Consider the following 6675-nt stretch of genomic DNA (forward strand, 5'->3'; position numbering starts at 1 on the left):
GTATACATACGTTTGCATGGCAATCGCTTTACCAAATCTTCGGATATATTGACACTGTCGGTTGCCGGTCACCACCTACTCCATGGTAAGAACTTGTAAGACATTGGCATTTGCTTTACTGTGAGAGTTTTACCACCACATCCTAATAGTTAATCGGAACAATATTCTTGGATTTTTGTTTCTTGTTTCTACTAGTCATGACAGGATCCAGAGTTGTCAGTTCAAGGGCTTCTTTAATCGTGGAAGATGTGCCACCACAACAATTGTTACAAGAGGTGCAGAGATATATATAGATGCACATCATCACGTTAATCTTTCTATACCACCATTTAATGGTCGTTTTAGACCTGCTTTATATATTGAATGGTATATTTTCTTCCCATAATTTTGCGGAACATAAGAAAGTTAAGGTCGTAGTTAGTTCTTTCAATGGTTATGCTTCAGTCTGGTGGAGCGGATATTGTCGGTTACACCATGATTATATACCTACTACTTGGGATGATTTGAAACTTGCCATGAGACACACATTCATTCTTGCTTATTATACTCGTGACATGATCAAAAATTACAACATTTAAAACAATGTAGTGACATTGTAACAAAATATTATGATGATTTACAAATGACCATGTTACATTGCTCATTAGAATGAAGTGAAGAAGATTTTATGGATAGATTTTGGGGAGGAACAAACCGTGATATTGAGGAGATACTAATTCATGAAAAGTGTTATCCTATGGATCGTTTGTTTATTCTTGCTTGCAAAGCTAAACAGGCAATAAAACGATGTTTTACCCACAAGGAGAACGAGCACAAGGTGAATATTCCAAGAGATGATATGGTTGTTCCTTCAACTACTGGGCGTACAATGACAACCACATCAATTTTGTGAGGCCTACATCACCTTCACCATGTGACACGTTACCATCAAGAGTGCCTACATCAACTGAGCTGATCATAAGAGGTAATGACAAATGTACTTATCTTCCACCTCCACATGAGTATGACGAATGCCTTGTCAATTGCAATGTATCTTGTGATGAGCTACCCATTACTTTGGTCACACCACCTATTTTAGAGCACTATATTCATGATTTGACTTTGCCATATGATCAAATAACTACAATATGAACAGTATTGAGTGAACCCATTGAATTAAGTATTGATGAGAAAGAACCATGTGAATCAGAGAATAAATCAAATTTGCGTCAAATATTTTAAAAATAATTGTGCCAATGTTTAATCGTTTTGATATGACCTTTAATCTTGGTGATGATTCTATGTCAAATGACTTGTTGCATGTTTGTTTATTTAAGCATGTTGTAGCATGTAAATTTGAAACAATGAAAGTGTATTCACCAATGTTAGGAGGTTTAATGATGAACATTGTCAATCTTATGATATAAATAAGGACTTCACTTATATGTGCAAACTCAGCTGCAATATTTTCATGCCTTCTACTTGTTATGATAATATTTTGGGTTTATATTTCATAAAATATGAAAGTTACTCATGTATACATGTGTCATATGTGCAAAAAACAAGGGAAGTAAAAAATGGATGACATATACATATACAACATGTATGCTTTGTCTCATTTGTTGGCCATATTTCAGATTAAGCAATGCTGAGGACATCTTTGTTTTCAAGAAGGGGAGGAGGATGAGGACATCGCTACCTTGTATACGACCGAAAGTATTTCATATTTGAAGATTTTTGAGGTGATTTCTTATAATAATTATGCAATAATTTATTTATGTTATCCGGAACAAAAATATTTCACCTATTTTTACTCCATGTAAATGCAGAATTGTCGAATGATTGCATGAACCACGTGTGAAGATAAAGGAATAGGAAATGGTTAGGTGTTGTTCAAGAAGTCCTCTCACATCAAAGGAAATGAGTATGTGTTGTTCAAGAAGTTCTATAACGTCACTTTTAGCCCAAGAAAAGATAAAGTCCAAGCCTCTCACGTTGTGGACTCAGCTTCGGACTGGAGAGACATACCTATCTCAAAACATCAACAAAGTTTTCATACGGACTCTGAATTGGGTGATTCTTTTTTTGTTGGAAAGTATATTTTATGTACATTCCATCCCAATTTTAATCACCTTAAAATTCGTTCGGAGCGTGGAGATATCGACTAAACAATCTAACGTTGCACTAGAATCCGAGTCAAATTACAAGTCCAAAGGTGTTGCATCACCTCCACTTGGGCCCATAGGCCTTGTATGGTTAGTTGTAGGCTGCCTTGGGACATTCTCCCACCTCCTTAGCCGCCACCCCTTGCTCATATATAAGCAAATCAACCTAGTAGTTTTTTGCTTGGGATTTGTTTAGTTAAAAGTTAGCCATTGCAATTTCGTGTACTTCGTTTGTGTCCAACGACCGGACCAAGACTGCTTTCGGATCCCCATCCTTATCAATACTTCATATATATTCGCAATATTTAGATTACTTTTATCATATCCTTGCTTGTTCTTTGATTGCTTGCAGGAAGAGACCTTCGTGGTCAAGTGGATCGTGTTCCGGCGTGGTCAATAACCTCTTGGAGTTGGTTTAGCGATTGCTAAGGCGCAACATCGTGCATGTTTGTAGTCAGATCATCAGAGTCGTCTCCACCAAATTGATAGCCACCATCTCATCGAAAGATCGGGACCCTCGACACAACATCAAGATAGCAAGGGACAAACACCATATGATCCACCTATATTAACAAAGCCCATGATACATCAAGATCGTGACATCTCAATAACACGAGGGGGAGAGAGAGAGATATCACATAGCTACTGGTACATACCCTCAGGCCCGAGGGTGAACTACTCCCTAATCGTCATGGACACTGCCGGGATGATGAAGATGGCCTCCGATGATGATTTTTCCATCTAATAGGGTACCAGAAGGGGGCCCAGATGAGATTTGTTTCACCGAGGGAGTTGCGGCGGCAGAGTAGATGTTCTATGTTAATTTTCACGTGTTTCTGGATTTAAAGGAACTTTAAGCATTGGAATCACGTCAACCAGAGCCATGTGGGCCCCACAAGCTAACAGGGCGTGCCCAGGGAGAGTGGGCGCACCCTTTTGGCTTTTTTCCCCATAGGTGGCCCCACTATGGTGGTTCTTTGCTCTCGCATTTCCCATATTGTCCAGAAAAAGTCGTCAAAAAGTTCCAAGCGATTCTAAGAACTTTTATTTTCTACATAGAAACAACACCATGATAATTCTGCTGAAAACAACGTTAGTCCGAGTTAGTTCTAATTAAATCGTATAAAATGCATAAAAACCATATAAAAGTGTTGTAAACATAGGTAAATATGGCATGAATAGTTCATAAATTATCCATACGTGGTAGACGTATCACCCTTACATCTTGGTGATGGTATCTTCACAAGACTAAGTGATATAATTGGCCTCACCCAATTGTTCCAAGAGAGAAATGAAATGCTTATTGGTCTAACCTTTGAGTTTACCCATGAACTAGTCAAAGGCATTCTCATCCACTTTTGCCTCCACTTGTTCATCGACATAATCCATCAAAGAGGGAGTGGTGTAGATCGTAGTTTTGATGTTGGAGATTACCTTGTTTGTGGATTTGGCCATTAAGCACTTGGCGATGCGGATGTGTTCCTCATAGGGGGAGTGCTATCTCTTGAGATTGCGTTGGTTTTTCCCTTGAAGAGGAAAGGGTGATGCAGCACAGTAGCAGTAAGTATTTCCCTCAGTTTGAGAACCAAGGTACCAATCCAGTAGGAGTACCAAGACAAGTCACCAATGTACCTGCGCAAAAACAAACAAACTTGCACCCAACACTATAAAGGGGTTGTCAATCCCTTCATGATTAATTGCAAGGTGAGATCTGAAGGTGGAAAGTGCAACAAAGTAAAAGTGTAGAGCTGAAAATATGATGTGAAGTAGACCCGGGGGCCATAGTGTTCACTAGAGTCTTCTCTCATGATAGCAAGTATTACGGTGGGTGAACGAATTACTGTCGAGCAATTGATAGAACCGCGCAAAGTCATGACGATATCTAAGGCAATGATCATACATATAGGCATCGAGTCCGATACAAGTAGACCGATATTGTCTGCATCTACTACAATTACTCCACACATCGACCGCTATCCAGCATGCATCTAGTGTATTGAGTTCATAACAAACAGAGTAACGCCTTAAGCAAGATGACATGATGTAGAGGGATAAATTCATGCAATAGATATAAACCCCATCTTTTTACCCTAGATGGCAACAACACGATGCGTGCCTCTCTACCCCTTCTACCACTAGGTGAGGACATCGCACGGCATGAACCCAAAACCAAGCACTTCTCCCATTGCAAGAATTATATATCAAGTTGGCCAAACGAAACCCACAACTCGAAGAGAATTACAAGGATACAAAATCATGCATATAAGAGATCAGAGAAGACTCAAATAATAATCATAGATAATCTGATCATAAATCCACAATTCATCGGATCTCGACAAACACACCGCCAAAGAAGATTACATCGGATAGATCTCCATGAAGATCATGGAGAACTTTGTATTGTAGATCCAAGAGAGAGAAGAAGCCATCTAGCTACTAGCTATGGACCCGAAAGTATGTGGTGAACTACTCACGCATCATCGGAGAGGCAATGGTGTTGATGAAGAAGCCCTTCGTGTCCGAATCCGCCCTTCGGCAGGGCACCAGAAGGTTTTATTCCATTTGGACTCCGTTTAATATTCTCCTCTAAAAAGGGTCAAAAACATGGAAAAAACAGAAATTGGCACTTGGCACTGAGTTAATAGGTTAGTCCAAAAAAGATATAAAATAGCATATTCATGCATACAAAAATCCAAAGTTGACAAGATAATAGCATGGAACCATAAAAAATTATAGATACGTTGGAGACGTATCAAGCATCCCCAAGCTTAACTCCTGCTCGTCCTCGAGTAGGGAAGTGATAAAGACAGAATTTTTGATGTGGAATGCTACCTAACATATTTGTCCTTTGTAACTTCTTCCTTGTGACATGAATGTTCAGATCCGTAAGATTCAAAACAATAGTTTACTATTGACATGAAAACATAATACTTCCAGCATACTAGCAAAGTGATCATGAGCTTTTGAAATAACAAGGCCAAAGAAAGTTATCCCTACAAAATCATATAGTCTAGCTATGCTCCATCATCCCCACACAACGGATTTAAATCATGCACAAGCCCGGTATTGTCCAAGTAATTGTTTTCACACTCTTACTTTCTCAAACTTTTTCAACTCTCACGCAATACATGAGCGTGAGCCATGGATATAGCACTATAGGTGGAATAGAGAGTGGTGGAGGTTGTGAGGCAAAAAGTAGGAGATGGTCACATCGACTCGGCATATCAACGGGCTATGGAGATGCCCATCAATAGATATCAATGTGAATGAGTAGGGATTACCATGCAACGGATGCACTTAGAGCTATAAGTGTGTGAAAGCTCAAAAGGAGAATTAGTGGGTGTGCACCCAACTTGCTTGCTCACGAAGACCTAGGGAAATTTTGAGGAATCCCATCATTGGAATATACAAGCCAAGTTATATAATGAAAATTCCCACTAGTATATGGAAGTGTCAAAACAAGAGACTCTCAATCATGAAGAACATGGTGCTATTGTGAAGCACAAGTGTGGAAAAAGATAGTAGCATTGTCCCTTCTCTCTTTTTCTCTCTCTCTCTCTCTTTTGTTTGGGCTCTTTGGCCTCTTTTCATTTTTTTTGGTGGGCATCTTTGGCCTCTTTTTTTATTTCCTCACATGGGACAATGCTCTAATAATGATGATCATCACACTTTTATTTACTCACAACTCAATACGTAGAGCAATGATGACTCTATAGGAAATGCCTCCGGCAGTGTACCGGGATGTGCAATGGTCTAGCTTAGCGTATGACATTGAAACATCTCGCTAGCTATCTTACGATCATGCAAAGGCAATATGAAAGTGATGGCATGATACGTCTCTAACATATCTATAATTTTTGATAGTTTCATGCTATTATCTTGTCAAACTTTGGATGTTTTGTATGCTTTTTATATCTTTTTTGGGACTAACTTATTAACTCAGTGCCAAGTGCCAGTTCCTGTTTTTTTCGTGTTTTTTACCCTTTTCAGAGGAGAATATTAAACAGAGTCCAAACGGAATAAACCTCCGAAAAGATTTTTTTCCGGAACAGAAGATTCGCGGGGGGCGTGAGAACCAAAGCACAGGCCACCACGGGAGGCCACAAGCCCCCTAGGCGCGGCCAGGGGGCGCGCCTAGCAGGCTTGTGGGCCCCTTGTGGCTCGTCTGCCCTACCTCTTCCGCCTATAAATTCCTGAAAAATCCAAAACTACGCGAGAGATCCACGAAAATACTTTTCCGCCGCCGCAAGCTTCTGTCTCCGCAAGATCCCATCTGGGGCATGTTCTGGTGCCCTGCCGGAGGGGGGATTCGGATACGGAGGGCTTCTTCATCAACACCATCACCTCTCTGATAATGCGTGAGTAGTTCACCATAGACCTTCGGGTCCATAGCTAGTAGCTAGATGGCTTCTTCTCTCTCTTGGATCTTCAATACAAATTTCTCCATGATCTTCATGGAGATATATCCGATGTAATCTTATTTTGCGGTGTGTTTGTCGAGTTCCGATGAATTGTGGATTTATGATCATAT

The sequence above is a fragment of the Hordeum vulgare genome, chromosome 2H, assembly GCF_904849725.1.
Source record: "Hordeum vulgare subsp. vulgare chromosome 2H, MorexV3_pseudomolecules_assembly, whole genome shotgun sequence".
In the NCBI taxonomy this organism is placed as follows: Eukaryota; Viridiplantae; Streptophyta; class Magnoliopsida; order Poales; family Poaceae; genus Hordeum; species Hordeum vulgare.